At 38.3% G+C, this 23,460-nt stretch overlaps 1 long non-coding RNA gene across 1 annotated transcript in view; it reads left to right on the top strand.

The window, feature by feature from the left end:
• The window catches only part of LOC147705830 (uncharacterized), a 157,828-nt gene that overhangs the window by 43,480 nt on the left and 90,888 nt on the right, over positions 1-23,460 (top strand). Inside the window, exon 3 of the long non-coding RNA XR_015297609.1 lies at positions 4,068-4,098. This is a non-coding gene — a long non-coding RNA (uncharacterized LOC147705830). The remainder of the gene's footprint in view (positions 1-4,067; positions 4,099-23,460) is intronic.

Here is a 23,460-nt window from a genome sequence, read left to right on the forward strand (position 1 = left end):
GTACAGTGATAGCAAGATGTTAGTATAGCTTGGACCTAATCCTAGATGTTGAATGAGTTTCTTCAGATAAAGCCAATTCACACGGTCAAACGCCTTGGCGGCATCGAGGGCAATGAGAGCAAGAGGGAGATTAAAAACTGCCACCATGTCTATTGTGCCAACCACTGAGAAGGTGAGTTCTTTTAAATATCTACCCTTCATAAATCCCTTTTGGTCGTAATGGACTAAGTGCGAGATAACTTGACTCAATCTATCGGCCATCATTTTAGTAAACAATTTATAGTCATTATTTAATAATGGTATTGGCCTATATGCATCTAAATATTTAGGTGATTTCCCGGGTTTTGGGATCAAGACTATTACCTCCTCATTCCAAGACTCCGGCATCGCTGTGTCTCCTCTATAATTTTATTAAAAACTCGATGTAAAAAAGGGGCAATTGAGCCAATCAGGGTCTTGTAGACCTCCAGAGGAAGACCGTCTGGCCCCGGGGCCTTACCCCTCTTACCCTTCTTTATAGCTTTTTCCACCTCCATCAGTGAGATTTCTGAATTCAAAATCTGTTTATATTGGATTGGGAGTGGCTTTATTAACTGTGCCCATGCTGTCACCTCTTGTGGGTCTGGTACTAACTCCTCCTTGTAAACCGTGGAGAAATGCTCAAAAAAAGCTTCTGCAATCTCACCACTCTCTGTAATGGCTGTGTCTCCTTCGGACCCGTCCACTCTTATTTCCTTAATAAAGTTTCGAACCAGGTCTTTCTTTGCTTTCCATGCCAGAAGCTTGCCACACCCCTCTCCATAACTAAAATGTGCCAGGCTACTAGCATCCCATCTCTCTTTGTTTCTGGCTGCAAGAACTGTAACTAATTCAGCCTTCAGTTTTAAAATGTCAAAAATGGCCTGATCCCTTAGCTGCTGCTCATTTTCTCCCACGATCCTTGCCTCATTTTGCCTGATTTTTTCTTCCAGATCAATAATTCTACTGTAACATAACCTTCTCTTCTTTGCCCCTAAGGCCCCCAGCCTCCCCTCAAAAAGGCCTTGCACGTGTCCCAAACCACATCTAGCTTGGCAGAATCTATATTCACAGTCAGAAAAACATCCAGTTCACCTTCTACAATCTCCATGGCTTCTTGGTCTAACAGAATCGTACGATCTAATCTCCAAACTGGGTTGTGCGTTTTTTGGCCAAACGTCAGATGTAAAAGGATAGCTGAATGATCTGATAAATGTACACCTACATGATTGATACTTGTAACATGCTCCACCATCCTTAGATCTAACAGAAAATAATCTATCCTTGACCTATGTCTATATTTTTGGTTATAGTATGTATAGCCCACCTTCTGGCCCGATTTAATACGCCAAATATCACACATTCCATACTGTGTTAACAGCACTTTTACTCTGTTAGACATCTTAACGTTTCTCTGCGCTCTCTTTCCTGAAAGATCCAGGTCTTTGTCCATAACCGTATTAAAGTCTCCTGCCATAACAATGTTACCAGAAAAGCTTAATAATTCAGCTGCTAATTTATCCAAAGGAACCAGGTCATCAATATTTGGCCCATAATATCCAACCAAAACAATATCTTTCCCAGCCACCGTGGCCTGTACTACGAGCCACCTCCCCCCAGGATCTGCCGCCATAGCACCAAAAGAAAACTGCACTCCTTCCCTGACTAAAATTGCAACCCCTTTAGTCACCATAGTCTGGGGTGTATAATACTTATAAGCTATCCACTTCTGTGTTCCAAACATATCCTTGCTTTCTACTTCATTTAAATGAGTCTCTTGCAAAATAATTATATGAGCCAATGAGTCTTCTAAATATTTGAAAATAATCCTTCTCCTGGATTTCACCCGTAGCCCATTAACATTCCAGGACAAAATCCTTAATTCTTTCTTATTAGCCCCTGATGGCAGCAGCAGATAAGGCAAGAGACACACTATGAGCACTTCATCCTATGACCACCTCATGCTGTGTGTCCATATATTCTTTTTTGAAAGAGTATAGTTCAACTTGACACCTGGTCCTTTGTGAGGAACTTTGTATTCCTGTCCACTTCCGGCTCAAACATTCCATCATATGTTGCCAGTGATAACTCCTTCCAATCTTCCTATCAACAGATTCAGGTCTTTTGTCTCTGCCCTGGGAGGTATTTCAAACTTCATCAAAGGGTAACACTTCCATACACTTGCAAGTTCTCTTTTTAACGTTACAGTCCTCCTTGTTACGAGTGCAGTTTTGTATGTTCTCCACTCAGAGGTTTTAGTTGTTATGTCTTGCGCAACATATAAGGATAACAAAACAGAGCAAACCTGTTGCCTGGCCTTCAGATTTAGTATGATTAAATAAGATCTGCAGATAAAAAAAGCTCACTCAGAAGGATGATAAAACTGAGCAGCCCTGACTGAACATTTAAAACAAAATTTATTGTGTGTATTAGAATAAATTAATTTATCAGAGATTATCACACTGTGCATGCTGTTCTGCTGCTTCACTTATGTAACAAGCACTAATTAAACTGTATGCACTATAGTCTACCTGGCATGCAACACATAACATTAGCCAAAGTAAACAGTTACTTAATGAACTAAAGTTCAAACTGTTGCTGTGTAGAATCCCAATTTATCCACCTGCGATTTTTGACTTCTTGCCTTTTCTGTTCTTCACTAAATTTTCTTACACCAAGCAAACCAAGCTTTTAGGTTTTTACTATCTGTCTTGCTCTTATTTATAATTTCCTTATATAATTAAGGCTTGCATTTTGTTTTTTTGCAGTTAATGAGAAGCAATATTATTTACTAAATTCCTAAATGAACGTGTGCTTGACATTTATCACTTATCATTTGTCCCTACAAGGAGCTAAAACAAGTATTTCATTAGAGAGTTACACACAATGCATTATGTTACAAGTAACTGAAAATGTTGTCAGGCAGCTGTGAGTGCCTTAAATAAGCCAATTAATAAGAAGATTACCTGATAAAAATCATATTGTTTCAGATAGAACAACATTATATATTACATAGTTTATAAATAATTCCTAATAATGGCATTTAAAGTGAACTTTGCTTCAAAGTGCATGCCACTTCTGGAAGCAATAAGGACCCTTTGTCAAAGGATAGGAGTACTGCCTGTGCTCAAACAAGCAACATTTTTCAATCATATTGACCCATTCACTTCCTGCTAATTTTTAGTTAGCTGAGCAGTGAAATCTGCTCTGTTGGTAGAGCTTATTTAGCCTTTATGCTCTACTTAGAATGATGCAAAAACCACAGTTGATGGACAGAATGCAGAACAATGTCATACATTCACCCCAGTACAGAGATCTGGGCCTAAATCCATTGTTTTTTTGCACTCCACACCACCCCAGTTCAGACATGGCCATATGCAAATCAGTCTGACCCTGTGCCTCATGGGAACAGTCCAGCCCGAACTGCCAAGCCATGCCTTTCCTGGACCGGAAACAAGCTTCCGAGGACCAGTTTCTGGCATTCCAGCCGTCTTCAGCCTGGCTTGCTTGAATCCAGTGGTGTGGAGTGCATGGGACTCACGTCTGAGCATACCCATCCCACTCGGGGTGACAAATGCAAAAACCACAGTTGATGGACAGAATGCAGAACAATGTCATACATTCACCCCAGTACAGAGATCTGGGCCTAAATCCATAGTTTTTTTGCACTCCACACCACCCCGGTTCAGATATGGCCATATGCAAATCAGCCTGACCCTGTGCCTCATGGGAACAGTCCAGCCCGAACTGCCAAGCCATGCCTTCCCTGGACCGGAAACAAGCTTCCGAGGACCTATTTCTGGCATTCCAGCCGTCTTGCCAATAAGACAAAGGAGGATTAAGTAAAATGTATATGCTATTAATAACATGTGATATGTACATCACTAGTGTACATATAATTAATAGACTGCATTTTTTTGCTAAACACTTGTATTCTAAATTAATGCTGCAATCAGTTAAAAATTGCTTGCAATGTATCATAATTATATTGTATATATTACAAGCATCATTTCAAACTACTGTGTTCTAACCTTTATTTTTATTTGCAGATACTTCCAAAAGAAAGAAAACATCAGAAAGGTAAGATGTATGTAATTACTATTAATTTATGCATTTTAGATAGACATTGTTTATATATACTTTAATATAAAACTTTCACCAAATCATATCAGCATTTGTAATATTAACCAGGTAAACCCACTAAACGTTATATGTCCATATTTACAGTAAATACACATCTATATAAATACATATAAGAAGCTATATATCTATAACATTCTAACTATAAATAAACAAATATAAGTAGCAATACTTCAAACACGCCATCTTAACAGATACATAATAAAATGCATAATATAATACAAGCCAATTACCTCCAAGGGCATGAAAAATGTTCAGCTACTTCAAGAGGCAAGCAGTGTTTGCCAAATAGTACATTTGCTATTATCCACAATTATGACAAACCAGCAGAAATATGGGATGAAGAAGATGCACATTATATGATGGACCTTGGAGATGCTTTATATACAGAAATGAACTCCATTAATAAACAAGATCTTATGCATCCTGATGATTTACCTAAATATATTGAACATATGGACAATGTGTATTCTATTAAACTTAATCATCAATACTATGGAAACATATTTAAGCCTTTTGATGAATTATACCCAGATATACAAGCAGCATTAACTATATCGTTAAGACATTCTGGAGTTTTACTTTGCATGGATTTGTATGTTATTTCTATAATAAAAAATGAAGATAAATATTTCATTTTTGATTCACATAGTTGAGACAGCAATGGAATGCCCCATCCAAATGGAACATGTGTAGTTCTTCAAAATAAAACTTTTAACGACCTAATGAACTACATTAACAATTTAGCAAATGATATAAAGCTACATAATGCAGATGATGTCCCATTTAAATCAAGTGCAATTGATATAAATACAATACAAAAAATGAACAAACAAAAAACGACAGGTAAAGCAAATACATTTTTTGTGCATAATACTAAACTCTATACAAAAGTTAATAGTAATACTAATTGCTATACTGAACAAGCAAAAACATCACAATTACAAAAAACAAATACTAATACCACAAAAAATGCACAAGTATCAACTTCGACATTAAATACAACACATACAATTGTTATGCAAAAAAAGTTAGCGAAAGACATAATACAAACACAACTAATTATAAAAGACTTAAAAGAAGAAAGTATAGCAAGACACTACAAAATGATATAACAGAATGTAGTAGTAAAAGTAATGCACCTAATACAAATATACTCACAAAAAAGATTCCATTAACTGCAAAGGTACCTAATATAGTATTAGATATTAGTAAAACTTCTGCAAACAAATACACAAAACAAAGTACAACAATAGATAAAACACATACAACTAATACACTTCCAGATGTAGCATATCATATTAACATAGATGCGACAAAAACTCAAACGATAATACATAAAAGTAATACTCTAACTACAATATCAACAGTACTGAATAAAACACAAACATTTCCAAAACAACAATATCAAATAAACCAATCACGTAGCATGGAAAAACAAAGTAGCAGTAATGCAGAGCAAAACACTAACATATTAATACAAGCAGATTTTCAAGTACAGCATAGAGTTTCAACAAAATACAAAAGACAACCCATGTATTAGCAATAGTGTATTTGCTATTATCTATAACCACCAAAGAAGTGCGTCTACATGGACTGCACAAAATGTACATAATATAATACATCTAGGCAACACTATATAGAAATGAAATGTTTTTATGATAATGAACACATACAATTAGAAGATATACCTACTTACATAGAACATAATACTATAATATATTCTCTAAAACGTAGCAAACCATATTTACATAACATATCAATACATAATACATTAGAAGAAGACATCAAGTCTGCATTATATAGTGTATTAACTACACATAATGCTATAATAATATGCATACATACAAATATAATTTCAATTGGCAAAACTGACAACTTATATTTTACATTTCATTCACATAGAACAAATATTAAAGAATCATTAAATATTAATTGGAAAAGTATAGCTATGAAATTAAACATGTTTGATAACCTTACACAACATATAATAAAACTTGCCATTAATGTAATACCCCCTGATGCAAGTTTTATGTTATTAACAATAACACCAATTATTGTACGTACCATTAAAAGAATCCCTTAAAAAAGCACTAAAAAGAATAATTTCGAAAAATACACTAAAAAATATTCAACAAATGTATATGCATACTACTAAAGCATTGCCAAATACAACTACAGCTATTTTACCTACAAGTATACTAACAAATACTAATGTACAAAACCAAACCAGTATCCAAATAACACATAACACCAATATTTAATTTAAAGTTTAGTAACTCAATTAATGAAAGCTCTTTACAAAAAAAGCATACTAAAACACTTCCTCATACTGAATACATTACTAAACATAATACAAGTAAGAAAGGCACAGAAACAACATTACAAAAGTCTATAATTGATAACTTTCATGCAGAAATACAATATGGTCCAAAATATGTTTGTACTATTTGTAATCAAAAGTGGTACAAACAGTAAAAGGAACACATAATATTGATAAACAAAAAACTTTTATGTTATGTAACTTTAGCAAATAAAAAAACAAACTATATGCACTACATGCTACACATACATTAGCAAGGACAAAATACCACCATGTTCTGTTTATAATGGAATGGACATTCCTAATATACCACCTCAACTATACTTACATAATTTAGAAAAAATATTAGTATCACCTAGAATACCTTTTTTGCAAGTTAAAACATTGTCACGTGGCTTCCAAAAATCGTTACCGGTGCTGTTGTTAATGTTCCTTCTGATGTTATGACAACTGTTACAATATTATCAAGACAAATAAATGATAGTATGACAATACCAATTAAGTTAAAAGGCAAATTAAGCTATAAATCATACACACATTTTGAAAATGTAAGACCTAGCATAGTAAAAATGCAGCTTTATGGTTAGCATACAATAGCAATTTGTACAAAGAATATGGGGTAACAGTAAATAGAGATTGGGAATACACACCACAAGAAACAAACTGTAACATAAACATTTCTGAAGCAAATGATACATCTAGTAGTACAGGTAACATACCAGTAGGCAATGCAGATACATTTTTAACTAATGAAACAATTACAACAGATAACATTTATATTTTAAGTTTAGCCCCTGCAGAATATAACACACCACGTGGTTTATATGAAGATAAAGATTCTGAATATTTAGCCTTTCCAACAATATTTGGTGGAGAACGTAGACCATCAAATAAAGATAGACATATACCAGTACATTACAGTCCAATATGTCAATGGGAATTAAGAAGTTGTGACAGGAGTGTACCTAATTGTATAACAAATATATTTTTTAAGCTGAAGAAAATACATATAAAACAAATACAAGACAAAAAAAAAATATATATATATATATATATATCACTAAAAACATTTTAATAGTGGTAAAGTTATTACAGTAAAAGATATAAAGACAATCTACAAGGCATACTACAATATAATGAAGGATAGAAATACTAAAAACTATACGGAGTTCTCCTCAATTCTGGAAAAATTGCAAAAAATATATATTTGCAATGATAAGGCAATTGGGCATTCCAACATTCTTTTTGACTTAATCAGCAGCAGAAACAAAATGGTATCATTTAATAAGTATACTATTGCGCATTGACAATAAAAATGAATGCACTAGAGAAGAATTTCAAAGTATGTCTTGGGAAACAAAATGCACACTAAATACAGCAAAACCCTATTACACGTGCACGTCATTTTGACTATAAAGTTAGAAAATTATTAAATTGTATATTATTACACAAAAGTAATCCCATCGGCAATATTGTTGATTACTTCTACAGATAAGAATTTAAACAACAGTGATCACCACATATACATGCTTTGCTATGGGTTAATAATGCTCCGCAATATGGCAAATCAAAAGACAGTGAAGTTATACAATTTATAGACAAACACATAACATGTAGAAAGACACAAAACACAGACATTGAACCTTTGCTACCATTACAAAAACATGGACATACAAATCATTGTCGCATAAAACATAAGAGTACATGCAAATATCAATATCCTAAATATCCTATGAAACATACTGTTATACTAGAACCATCACAACTAGACAAAACAGATGAAATCTTAAAACAGCACATAGAATTAAAACATACAACAATCAATACACAACAATTTAATAGCTGTGCATTTGAACAATTTTTACAATATATGCACTTAACTGAAGAACAATATATAACATGCATAAAAACTCAAATAGAAAAAACAACTATTGTTTTAGAAAGAACACCATCTGAATGTTTTATCGATAATTATAATGATATCATTTTACAAGCATGGCAAGCTAACATAGATTTACAGTATATTTTAGATGTTTATGCTTGTGCTGTATATATTGTTTCATATATTAGTAAATCACAGCGAGGATTAAGTAAAATAATTGCACAAGCTTCAAAAGAAGTATATCATAATCCAAACATTAAAGAACAATTAACGCACGTAGGCAACAAATTCTTAAACTGTACTGAAATTAGTGCACAAGAGGCAGCTTATCTCATTTTGCAAATTCCATTAAGAAAAAGTTTACAGTCATTTGTATTCATTAATACAAACATGCCAGATAAACGAACATACTTAATAAAAGATATGAATACAATTAACTCATTGCCAGATACAGCAAGTAATATACAATTTGACAATATAATTGTTAAATACAGACATCGCCCAATAACAATAGAACAGTGTACATTAGCTGACCATGCATCAAAATACAATAAAACAACTAAGCAAAAAAAAATAATATCCCAAACTACTATGGCAATTTACTTTTAAAAACTAACTTTTATAGCTCAGATGAAGAAGAACTTCCAATGAGTAACTTACTTGAAGAAAGAAGCAGCATATTATATACAAAGCGTAAACAGCAAAAAATGATTGGTTATTGTAGATTTAGCAAACTAAATGATTTAGAGAATTATTACAGAGAATTATAGATGCTATATTATCCATGGAGAATAGAGAGTAACATAATTTATACTAAAGACACATTCTATGAAAGATACCTACAAGTCCAAAAAAAGTTGATGAAAACCATATTATGTATAATAACCAAACTGAAATATCTAACAAATGTAATACATCTACAGACAATGACCCTATGCTTACACTTACACAATCACCCATAGCAGCAATACCAATTGATAATATAGACATTGACACACAATTATATGAACAGCAACTACAATATGACGTATCATTAGATTTAGGTATTAGGTATTAGAAGTACTACTGAAGAAGAAATATTAATGAATAATATACTACCACAAAAGACAAATACTATTATATAATGCAAAATTTAGCACCTGCACAACTTTTTATATCACCACTTAAATTGGATTAAAACGCAAGACACACCGTGTTAACAAAGAATATGGAGACATGACACATAAACCAATGATAAAGGCATTTGAAGCAATGATCCCCCCCCCCAAGTATTGTATGGGGCAGAAGTGTTATACTTGAGCGGTAAACATACGTGGGATCTGGAAGAGGGAAAACATTTAAAAATGTTATTGTCTTTACCAAATTGTACAATGGTTCAAGCAATTAGAATGAAACTAGGGTTAACTTCTTGGAGTGTACAATCCCAAATGGCCCTAGTAAGATTCTGGAAGCACCAAGACCCAGGAGTGACACCTAAGGTCTCACAACGGTGTGGAGAGGAAATCCAGACAAGTAATCTTGCCTGGGCAAAGGAGGTGAGAAAGACTCTCCAGAAAGTATCAGGGCGTCTTAAATTGAGATCTACCCATAACGCCCTGATAGGCGACTTTACAAAGAAAGCACTTAGGGAACAAGGCCAGTCCTTCTCAAGGGCACCGGACCTGGATTACATGCAGGAGAAAAAGTCGGTCCAGTGGTTAAAGATCTCATGGGTAAATGAAGGCTGGTTCCCTTATCTGGAAATATTGCCTAACCAAGGGTTACGACATGAAATATTAAGGACCCGGGTTGGGATCAACCCCTGGAAGATAGCCGGGAAATTAAAATCTGTACTGATTGGCCCAGAAGGTAATTGTAATTGTGGGCATGGTATAAGAAACGATATGTTGCACATATTGCTTGATTGCACATTTGTACAGGATCTAAGGAAATTGTTTTTACGTCCTATATCCTTTCACATAAGACATTTACACGTGCCAATGCGATATGCTTACTAATAGATATGCATTCGCTAGAAATTGCAATTGCATTGGGCAAATTCCTGAAGGCCGTAAAAGATTTTGGAAGGGAGATATCGAAGGATGGGCACTGATTTTAGGTTCTTTTAAGCTTTTTTATAAAGTTTAAATCTGTCTTTTTATTCTTCCAGATATGTGAAAACTTTGGTAAAATTTGGGTTTCATGAATTGTGTATCAGGAGGTGTTACCCTCTTTTAACCTTCTCTTTTTTCTTTTTAACAAATATGAATTTTAACTATTTATGATGTAGGAATATTTTGTCTGCTCGTACTTTGTCCGATTCTGTTTGCATTTTGTTTGTATTGTTTAAAAGACTATGGTCTAAATAAGCAAATTCTCTCTCTCTCGCTCACGGTGTTATACTTTTTGTACTGGTGGTGCTGGAGTAGGTAAAAGCTTCCTTATACATGCACTTTATCAAACCCTTTTACGATATTACAATACTAAAGCAGGAGAAAACCCTGACAACATTTATATATTACTTACAGCACCAACAGGAAAAGCAGCACATAATATAAATGGCAAAACACTACATAGCACATATAAAATACCTGTGTTAAAAACCTTAACATATAAACAGCTAACCCATGAAAACAGAAGTACACTACAAAATCAACATATGCATTTAAAAGTACTACTTATAGATGAAATTTCAATGGTAGGTACAAATATGTTTAATTTCATACACAATAGACTGCAAGAAATAAAATCATCTAACCAGCCTTTTGGTGGCATATGTATTTTAGCAATTGGAGATTTGTATCAATTAAAGCCTGTTTTTGACACGTTCATATTTGACAATTCAAAACATTTTAATGGACTATTAAGTACAAACTTATGGCAAACACATTTTGAATTATATGAACTCACAAAAATAATGAGACAGCTAAATGACCTATCATTTGCACAAATGCTTAATAGATTAAGAATAGGTGAGCATACACAAACTGATATAAAAACCATCAAACTACAAGAAATAGAACCCCCAAAGTATTATAAAACTATACCATATATAATGTCTACTAACAAAGAAGTAAATGAAATAAATAACACAGTTTTAACCCCTTCGATGCTGGTGACGGAACCATTCCGTCATCAGTCACGGTTGAGCTGTGCTGATGACGGAATGGTTCCGTCACGACCACACCCTGTTCATAAAAAAGCAGCACAGCAGCAAAATTCCTGTAGCAGCGATGTGGTTAAGGCACCATATACAACACAATGCAGTTTATATAACATTTGCAATAGATACAGTTGCTTCAGACTTAAGTCAAGAAGTAAAGCAAACAATATTAAAACAGTTACCAGCAGACTCAACAAAAACAATGGGTTTAGCAAACATATTGCATATATCAATTAAACTACGCTATGACTTAACTTATAATATCAATGTAAATGATGGCTTAACTAACGGTGCAACAGGATTAGTCGAATATGTAGATAATGCAAATAATACACCAATGGTAGTATGGATAAATTGTAATAATTGCAATGTAGGTAAATCTACAAGACACCAAAACAAACACCTATATCATATAAGCATTTCACATAATTAGACACCAATAATACCTATATCAAGGCTTTTTCAGTTTACTAAAAAATGTATCACAATAAACGAAAACAATTTCCATTGCGACAATCATCTGTACGCACAATACATAGAACACAAGGCCAAACAATAGAACCCCTGTATATACATTTTAATAATAGCAAAATACATCATTTACATTATGTAGCTATAAGCAGGGCAAAATCATTAAAAAAACATATATATTAAAAACTTTGATGAAACAAAAATACTAATACACCCAAACGTTCATGAAGAGATGCTACACTTAAAAACATATATGTTATTAGAAATATCTATGCCACAAATTAAACATTATAACAGCCATTTCACAATTAAAATGCAGAATATAGGCTCATTACAAAAGAATTTCAAAGCAATGATAACTGACACTAATATAGTAAATGCTGATATTTTATGTTTAACAGAAATAAATACAACACAAAAAGCAAATGCTAATAGCTTTATAATAGACCATTGCCATATGATGTTATTTGACAAATATCATAACCGAAATACAAACCATGGCATTGCAGTATATTAAAACAAAAAATACATCTTACAACCAATATTTACAACACACCCGCAAATTGACATTTTACAATTTACGAAGCATATCAATAACACAAACTACCTTATTGTAATTATATACAGACTGCCAAAAGTCCCAATACAAACATTATTTCAAGTTTTAACTACCACATTAAGGCGGTCATTAGGATCGCGGACGGACTTGAGTCCGTCCGCGACCCCTGAGGAGGAGGGAACGTCCGCAGGGGCTGCGGCGTTCCCTCCGTGCAGATTAGGATGTGACCGCCAGGGTGGCGGTCACATCCCCTATCTTTAACATTGCGGCGGGTGCAGCTTCAAGCTGCACCCGTCGCAATGTTAAAAATGCATGCATCACATTTGCGTGCACGCAAATGCAGGGGGATACCATAGGTACCCCCCATGTGCACCCCCCACCCACCCTTTACCCAGGGGGACCTCAACGGGCCCCGAAGTGAATGTCTGTATGCTTTTCCACAGCGGAAAAGCATGACATTTACACCATCCTAATATGGCTGGCGGTGTCTGATAGACACCACCAGCCATGTTATGTAATGTATGTGTCTTGTAAAGCGCATTGCTGCCCTGAGGCGTTGTGGTGCTGTAGACCACTGGGGAACCCGTCCTGGCTATCCCTGTGAGATGGTCCCTACTGGGTATCTCCAAGGTGAAACCAGGCATCCCCGGCGAATGTGGGGGGCCGTTGTAGAGATGAGGCAAGCTAATGCCCAGAGTTGCCGAGTGTGATCCATGGTTAGAGTAGGCACTGAGGCGAGAATTATCGAGTCCGCTGACCCTGGTCCACGAACCTGCCGCGTCGGGAGTTGAACCCTGGTCCCGGGCCGTTTTCTGCTTCCGGGTCTGCCGCCTCTAACCAGTGAGCCACACCACTCCATGTTATTGCTTTTCCGCCGCGGTCGGCTTCCGACCGCGGCGGAAAAGCTGCGGACGGAATCCCAGACCCACCGCCATCCTAATCTGGTGGTGGGTCTTTTGAGGCTCCGCAGAGGATTCTCCGCATCCTCCGGGACGGGGGTGGCTTCCGCCGGCCCGGAGGATGCGGAGAATCCTCCATCGTAATCAGCCCCTAAATGCCTATCCCAACTATAAGTATGTAATAATGGGCGATTTAAATATAGACTGCAAACAGCAACACACAATAGTAATGTGTTATTAGACTACATGAAAACAAACTTTAACTGCATCCTAAAAATAAACACACTTACAACAGACTTTAGTTCTTTGTTAGATCATATTTTTCCAAATGAAGATACACCACATTATGGAACATTAGAATCATATTTCAGTGATCATAAACCAATATGGATAGCTATTTAACTAAAATGTATAACATAATGCCATTTTTATTTACAGATAATTGCTTTAACAATATTTAACAGAAATATTTTATTAACCACTCCATTTTCAGGCAGTACGTGTCAACATTATTAAATGTTCAAATAAGACCCATTATTGTAGTGCAAAACAACAAAACAAAGTATTGTATCATATGGCTTTGGCAGATCAAAGTGGCTCTATTAAAGCAACATGTTATGATGAAGATTATTATACTCAAACAAAGGAACAAAATGGAATGCTAATTCGCAATTATATCATCAAAAACGCTATTTTAATTTTAACCAAACAAACAAAAATGTCAAGAATGCCACTAATTGCTATAGCACCAGCTATCATTCAAGAAGCTGAATATATTTTAAAGCCACCACAACACCACTGTATCCTATAAAGACAGTCAGAGAGTCGAATATTAAGACACTATTAAGGGGCCGATTCCGACGGTTCGGAGCCCTTCCGACCTAATCGGTCAGTGCCGCCGGATTCCTTCCCGACCGTGCCATTCTGATGGGCTTGGTTGAGAATGAATCTGACTCGGATTTCCGGATTGCGGACGACAGGTTTAGGAAGCCTGACGCAGTCCGGATATCCTCCAGTACTCCCCTGGTCGCCTCTGTGCAACCGAGGGAGTACAATGGCAGCTTTTCACTGCCTTTTTGTGCTGGTCTGTCTGGCTCGAAAAGGCAGTTGAAAGCTGTATCTGGGGGCCCCCAGCAGGGCTCCCATGGGTGTGAGGCTGCCGGATGGTGGCCTGGGGGCACCTAGGTACCCCTCCGTTGATCCCTGCACCCGGTGGCAGGCATCTTGGGGTGCCGGCCACAGGGTGCAGGGATGGACTGCACCCCTGCATTCTACATTGCAAGCATGCTTTCCGGTCGGAAAGCATGCTTGCATTGTAAGGTATATGAATGCGACCGAACCCTGTTCAGTCGCATGGTACTAGCAGGGCTGTAACCGACGACAGCAGGTCGGTCGGTTACCGCTCCTGCCCGATGTCGGACGGACTTAGGTCCGTCTGACATCGGAATGGGCCCCTAAGTGTTTCAGGAACAATATCAGAGGTGAGTTAAATTATCTTACTTATTAAATGCATTTTCCTAATATCTGTTATCCAACAATAATTTACATGAAATTAATCATATAAGTATGCCTATTAGTATAACTAAATGTATGTTACTTATGTACAAATGTTAATTTATATATTTGCAAATGTGAATATTCGTAAGTATCACCCCTAACCCAAGGAAATACATTACAAGCAATATTAGGTAAGTAAATTGTTTTAAAAACACAAAAACATGTGTATTGCATTAATATAAAGTATAATACATATATATGTTTATGAATGTGTTTACAAAATGTCTTAAAAAGCATATCAATAAGGTATATATTTTCACAAATATGTTAAAACAATCTCTATAACATATATGTAAGAAATAACAGATAGTGTATATTTAATGTGCTAAAAATATATGTATACATATAATTTGTATATATACACATATATATTGCCACATACTATAAAACAGACAAGTTAAAGATATTTCTGCACATATATATATATATATATCCAAATATGTATATATAATGAATATATACAGTAAAATATATATATATATATTGTGCGCGGTTGCCAGGAACGCGCTACAGGGGTCCCGTTCAACAAGAAGCCCGGGTTAAAACTGGTGCATGCTGTGGCATGATTTTCTTTTGTCCAAGTTATTGGAAAAACCCGGACTCGCCCAGAAGCAAAGATGACACAAGGGTGACTGCAGCGCGGTCCGTGACTACACGGGGTGGATTGGACTTCCATTTCTACCACAACCCAGTGAAATCGATTTGCTGAGTGGCCTGAACGATTGGGGACTGGAGGAAGCTGTTTACAGAATTATTCCTGGGCCATTGACATTTGAACACTTCGCTATCAGCCTGCATCCCCGCCCGACCACAAGGTGATGTACCGTGCAGCACTTACCGGGGAATGGAATCCTGGGACTTGCAGTTTCTATCAGTGCAAGTGGTGAGCACATCAGTTAATTAGGGGCAGGGCGGACTCTGACCAATCAGGCGAATATGCAGGACTAATCAAAAGCGAGGTGAGCACGTCGCCCTGACATTGCAAGGCATCCGAAGAAGGCCGTTGGGCCGAAATGCATCATGCCGTCTTTCTAAATAAAGAGCTTCCAAACGTTTCCCCTGTGTGGCCCCTGCTTCTTCGTTGCTGGAGGAGGTTTGGAGTGATATTGTGCGCGGTTGCCAGGAACGCGCTACAGGGGTCCCGTTCAACAAGAAGCCCGGGTTAAAACTGGTGCATGCTGTGGCATGATTTTCTTTTGTCCAAGTTATTGGAAAAACCCGGACTCGCCCAGAAGCAAAGATGACACAAGGGTGACTGCAGCGCGGTCCGTGACTACACGGGGTGGATTGGACTTCCATTTCTACCACAACCCAGTGAAATCGATTTGCTGAGTGGCCTGAACGATTGGGGACTGGAGGAAGCTGTTTACAGAATTATTCCTGGGCCATTGACATTTGAACACTTCGCTATCAGCCTGCATCCCCGCCCGACCACAAGGTGATGTCCCGTGCAGCACTTACCGGGGAATGGAATCCTGGGACTTGCAGTTTCTATCAGTGCAAGTGGTGAGCACATCAGTTAATTAGGGGCAGGGCGGACTCTGACCAATCAGGCGAATATGCAGGACTAATCAAAAGCGAGGTGAGCACGTCGCCCTGACATTGCAAGGCATCCGAAGAAGGCCGTTGGGCCGAAATGCATCATGCCGTCTTTCTAAATAAAGAGCTTCCAAACGTTTCCCCTGTGTGGCCCCTGCTTCTTCGTTGCTGGAGGAGGTTTGGAGAGATATTGTGCGCGGTTGCCAGGAACGCGCTACAGGGGTCCCGTTCAACAAGAAGCCCGGGTTAAAACTGGTGCATGCTGTGGCATGATTTTCTTTTGTCCAAGTTATTGGAAAAACCCGGACTCGCCCAGAAGCAAAGATGACACAAGGGTGACTGCAGCGCGGTCCGTGACTACACGGGGTGGATTGGACTTCCATTTCTACCACAACCCAGTGAAATCGATTTGCTGAGTGGCCTGAACGATTGGGGACTGGAGGAAGCTGTTTACAGAATTATTCCTGGGCCATTGACATTTGAACACTTCGCTATCAGCCTGCATCCCCGCCCGACCACAAGGTGATGTCCCGTGCAGCACTTACCGGGGAATGGAATCCTGGGACTTGCAGTTTCTATCAGTGCAAGTGGTGAGCACATCAGTTAATTAGGGGCAGGGCGGACTCTGACCAATCAGGCGAATATGCAGGACTAATCAAAAGCGAGGTGAGCACGTCGCCCTGACATTGCAAGGCATCCGAAGAAGGCCGTTGGGCCGAAATGCATATTGCCGTCTTTCTAAATAAAGAGCTTCCAAACGTTTCCCCTGTGTGGCCCCTGCTTCTTCGTTGCTGGAGGAGGTTTGGAGAGATATTGTGCGCGGCTGCCAGGAACGCGCTACAGGGGTCCCGTTCAACAAGAAGCCCGGGTTAAAACTGGTGCATGCTGTGGCATGATTTTCTTTTGTCCAAGTTATTGGAAAAACCCGGACTCGCCCAGAAGCAAAGATGACACAAGGGTGACTGCAGCGCGGTCCGTGACTACACGGGGTGGATTGGACTTCCATTTCTACCACAACCCAGTGAAATCGATTTGCTGAGTGGCCTGAACGATTGGGGACTGGAGGAAGCTGTTTACAGAATTATTCCTGGGCCATTGACATTTGAACACTTCGCTATCAGCCTGCATCCCCGCCCGACCACAAGGTGATGTCCCGTGCAGCACTTACCGGGGAATGGAATCCTGGGACTTGCAGTTTCTATCAGTGCAAGTGGTGAGCACATCAGTTAATTAGGGGCAGGGCGGACTCTGACCAATCAGGCGAATATGCAGGACTAATCAAAAGCGAGGTGAGCACGTCGCCCTGACATTGCAAGGCATCCGAAGAAGGCCGTTGGGCCGAAATGCATATTGCCGTCTTTCTAAATAAAGAGCTTCCAAACGTTTCCCCTGTGTGGCCCCTGCTTCTTCGTTGCTGGAGGAGGTTTGGAGAGATATTGTGCGCGGTTGCCAGGAACGCGCTACAGGGGTCCCGTTCAACAAGAAGCCCGGGTTAAAACTGGTGCATGCTGTGGCATGATTTTCTTTTGTCCAAGTTATTGGAAAAACCCGGACTCGCCCAGAAGCAAAGATGACACAAGGGTGACTGCAGCGCGGTCCGTGACTACACGGGGTGGATTGGACTTCCATTTCTACCACAACCCAGTGAAATCGATTTGCTGAGTGGCCTGAACGATTGGGGACTGGAGGAAGCTGTTTACAGAATTATTCCTGGGCCATTGACATTTGAACACTTCGCTATCAGCCTGCATCCCCGCCCGACCACAAGGTGATGTCCCGTGCAGCACTTACCGGGGAATGGAATCCTGGGACTTGCAGTTTCTATCAGTGCAAGTGGTGAGCACATCAGTTAATTAGGGGCAGGGCGGACTCTGACCAATCAGGCGAATATGCAGGACTAATCAAAAGCGAGGTGAGCACGTCGCCCTGACATTGCAAGGCATCCGAAGAAGGCCGTTGGGCCGAAATGCATCATGCCGTCTTTCTAAATAAAGAGCTTCCAAACGTTTCCCCTGTGTGGCCCCTGCTTCTTCGTTGCTGGAGGAGGTTTGGAGAGATATTGTGCGCGGTTGCCAGGAACGCGCTACAGGGGTCCCGTTCAACAAGAAGCCCGGGTTAAAACTGGTGCATGCTGTGGCATGATTTTCTTTTGTCCAAGTTATTGGAAAAACCCGGACTCGCCCAGAAGCAAAGATGACACAAGGGTGACTGCAGCGCGGTCCGTGACTACACGGGGTGGATTGGACTTCCATTTCTACCACAACCCAGTGAAATCGATTTGCTGAGTGGCCTGAACGATTGGGGACTGGAGGAAGCTGTTTACAGAATTATTCCTGGGCCATTGACATTTGAACACTTCGCTATCAGCCTGCATCCCCGCCCGACCACAAGGTGATGTCCCGTGCAGCACTTACCGGGGAATGGAATCCTGGGACTTGCAGTTTCTATCAGTGCAAGTGGTGAGCACATCAGTTAATTAGGGGCAGGGCGGACTCTGACCAATCAGGCGAATATGCAGGACTAATCAAAAGCGAGGTGAGCACGTCGCCCTGACATTGCAAGGCATCCGAAGAAGGCAGTTGGGCCGAAATGCATCATGCCGTCTTTCTAAATAAAGAGCTTCCAAACGTTTCCCCTGTGTGGCCCCTGCTTCTTCGTTGCTGGAGGAGGTTTGGAGATATATATAATATATATATATATATTACCTACTGGCGGTCGCCAGTAGGTATATATAGTTAGGATTTTTTCTCTATGGGATTTTTGAAAATTCTATGTCTAATAACTTTGGCGTTTGTGGACGGAATTGGCTGAAATTTTCAGGAAAATGGAACATTTGGTTTCTGAGCAGCCCCTGACGATTTGGGGGGGTTTCATCAAGGGGGGGCCGAGAAAAAAGGGGGGTCCCAAAACGCTTTTTTCCCATGTTAATTTCCATAGGGCGGTTGGCCTCACTTTTAGCTCAAACGGCTGAATGGATTTGCATGAAACTTGGCAATATTGTAGGGACTGTTAGCCCGATGTGCCTTTGCTAGGTCTCAAAATATGTGCTCCAGTGGATTTTGAGTAATTTAGGTTCAAAAAAAGATATATATCTGGGCGGAGCCTAACCACACATCTGATCTGATTGGCTGTCAGCACTTCATCCAAGAAGTGTTGGCAGCCATCTTGGGACCAATATACATGATAGCACCTCATTAAAAAGCATTGTAGTTAATAGAGGGTTTTAGGACTTTAGTTACATTATAAATCATTTGTTGATGGTACCATACTCGTTTTAGGAATTGTGGTGGGTTCTAAGGTGATTTTACCATGTGAAAAAACCTTCTGCTGTGATATCATGAATATTGTTTGAAAGAAAACTAATATCTCATGATTTTCCCACAGTGGTTTGGAAGGGGATCTATAAGCTAAACTGAAAGCATATTTTCTGTAAATTCACATGATCTTTCTCAGTCATGTGAAAATGAAGTCTGACATTCTCAGTAAAACATGTACATCCAACAAGGACAGAGACTGTCAGTTGATTCCTTTGTGTTCTACTGCAGCCTCCTAGAGTGTTCTAAAGAACAACTAGAGCGCAACAGTCCTACTTATTACAAAGGTATGGCACACCTGAAGCCATCTTGATTGGAATAAAGTGGTAACTCTTAAAACATTTAATTTAAAAAGAAACAACATGAGGGGGTATATTTTGCCATAGAAAGTATGATTAGTGCTGCAGAATGAAAAATTAGGGCACATTTTGAGTGACTTCTCAAATCCTTTTCTATTTCATTAAAACATTCTGACATGCAGTCTCCCAAAATGGCCACCAGAGACAAAAGAGCCCAAATGTAGCCCAAATATCACCCAGATGTAGCCCAAGTATAGCCCAATGACAGAATGTCCCAGAGTGTTCCAAAGAACAACTAGAGCGCTAACAGTCCTACTTATTACAAAGGTATGGCACACCTGAAGCCATCTTGATTGGAATAAAGTGGTAACTCTTAAAACATTTAATTTAAAAAGAAACAACATGAGGGTGTATATTTTGCCATAGAAAGTATGATTAGTGCTGCAGAATGAAAAATTAGGGCACATTTTGAGTGACTTCTCAAATCCTTTTCTATTTCATTAAAACATTCTGACATGCAGTCTCCCAAAATGGCCACCAGAGACAAAAGAGCCCAAATGTAGCCCAAATATCACCCAGATGTAGCCCAAGTATAGCCCAATGACAGAATGTCCCAGAGTGTTCTAAAGAACAACTAGAGCGCTAACAGTCCTACTTATTACAAAGGTATAGCACACCTGGAGCCATTGTGATGGGAATAAAGTGGTAACTCTTAAAACATTTCATTTAAAAAGGAACAAAATGAGGGGGTATATTATGCAATAGAAGGTATTATTAGTGCTGCAGAAAGAAAAATTAGGGCACATTTTGAGTGACTTTTCAAATCCTCTTCTATTTCATTAAAAAATTCTGACATGCAGTCTCCCAAAATGGCCACCAGAGACAAAAGAGCCCAAATGTAGCCCAAATATCACCCAGATGTAGCCCAAGTATAGCCCAATGACAGAATGTTCCAGAGTGTTCTAAAGAACAACTAGAGCGCTAACAGTCCTACTTATTACAAAGGTATGGCACACCTGAAGCCATCTTGATTGGAATAAAGTGGTAACTCTTAAAACATTTAATTTAAAAAGGAACAAAATGAGGGGGTATATTTTGCCATATGAATTATGATTAGTGCTGCAGAAAGAAAAATTAGGGCACATTTTGAGTGACTTCTCAAACCCTCTTCAATTTCATTAAACAATTCTGACATACAGTCTCCCAAGATGGCCACCAGAGACAAAAGAGCCTAAATGTAGCCCAAATATCACCCAGATGTACCCCAAGTATAGCCCAATGACAGAATGTCCCAGAGTGTTCTAAAGAACAACTAGAGCGCTAACAGTCTTACTTATGACAAAAGTATGGCACACCAGAAGCCATCTTGATTGGAATGAAGTGGTAAGTCTGAAAACACTCAATTTAAAAAGGAACAACATGAGGGGGTTAATTTTGCCATAGAAAGTATGATTAGTGCTTCAGAAAGAAAAATTAGGGATCATTTTGAGTGACTTCTCAAATCCTCTTCTATTTAATTAAAAAAATTCTGACATGCAGACTGAAACATGCACTTTGAATACCAGCAGCAGACGTCCCTGGTGAGCAGTAGCTTTACTACAGTTATCTAATGTGCAACTAGAGTGCTAACATTCAGAATTTATGGCAAATGTGTGACACATCTGAATGCCTTCTTGATGGAACCAAAGTAAACAAGCATTGAAAATGCAATAGATCTCGCCCTCGTTTAAGTTAAAGCCATTCTGTTTGTAATGAGGTGGCTTTTTAGCTTTGCTTTTATTAGTGTTTTTTCAACTTTCATGTAAATAACATGCATCTGTATGCATATAAGTATATGTATGCATGCATTTATGTTTGTATTTATATAGATATTCAGATGATATATGTTTATATATGTATGTATATATATATATTCACTGAAAAAACCATAGGCTATAGACCATATATAGTTAGGAATTAGCATTTACAAAACCTTGAAAATTCACTGAAAAAACCATAGGTTATAGACCATATATAGTTAGGAATTAGCATTTACAAAACCTTGAAAATTCACTGAAAAAACCATAGGTTATAGACCATATATAGTTAGGAATTCGCATTTACAAAACCTTATTTTACTCACACAAAACCATTGAAATTCCATATATAGTTAGTTGCACTAACTATATATCGCGCACCCGCAATCCACTGCTGATGATGTCACATATTACATCATTCATGACATGGTCAGTGACATCACTGATGACATCACTGATGACATCTCAAATGACATCTCAAATGACATCACTGATGACATCATTGATGACAACATCCAGTGACTGTATGTTTCTGTAAAGTTACAATATGTCTTACATATTGAAGAATGAGTGGATGTATAAGTGTCTGGATGAAGGATTTAGTAGGTGCATGACTGACTGTATGAGTGAGTGATTAAATGTGTCTCACTGAGTGCATGGGTTAGTGACTAAACTGTCTTAATTTGTGCATCATTATGTCTGTTGTTCTGTAAACTGTTGCATGTGTTGATAAGTAGCTATATGAGTAACTATATGGGTTATTGATTGGTTGCCCAAGTATTTGTATGGGAGACTGAGTGTGTGTGTGGGTGGCTGGGAGGTGTATGACTCTGTGCATAGATGTGTGAGCAGTTGATTCACTAGATGTATGGTTTCAAAAGTGCATGTGGAAACAGCTGTATGGGCGGTTGACTGTGTGCATGAGTGTATTGGTGAGTGAATGGATATCTCAGTGCTACATGTCAAAGTAAGTACATATGTAAAACACAGTACATGTGAGAGTTGACATATACAAATAACTGTGCATAAGAGCCAGTGAATGTGTGAGTGGCTGTATGGATCATTGTGAACTTGTATCAGGGATTGTATAAGAGAGTAAATATGTGTTAGTATATGTTTGAATAAGTAAAGTTTGTATAACTGTATAGTTGAGGAAATGGAGGTGTGATTGATTCTTTGCATGACTGACTAGGTGTGTGAGTAACTCCATGGATGAGTGACAGTCTGTGAGTGTCTGTTTACACTGATTGTATCTAAAGTTATATTAGAGTCTGAAGAGGTTCATCGTATTATCACATGAATGATATCATCAGTGATGTGATCAGTAATGTCAAATGAGATGTCATCAGTGATGTCATCAGTGATGTCATTTGAGATGTCATCAGTGATGTCATTTGAGATGTCATCAGTGATGTCATCAGTGATGTCACTGACCATGTCATGAATGATGTAATATGTGACATCATCAGCAGTGGATTGCGGGTGCGCGATATATAGTTAGTGCAACTAACTATATATGGA

The sequence above is a fragment of the Lissotriton vulgaris genome, chromosome 7 (assembly GCF_964263255.1).
Source record: "Lissotriton vulgaris chromosome 7, aLisVul1.2, whole genome shotgun sequence".
Taxonomy (NCBI): domain Eukaryota; kingdom Metazoa; phylum Chordata; class Amphibia; order Caudata; family Salamandridae; genus Lissotriton; species Lissotriton vulgaris.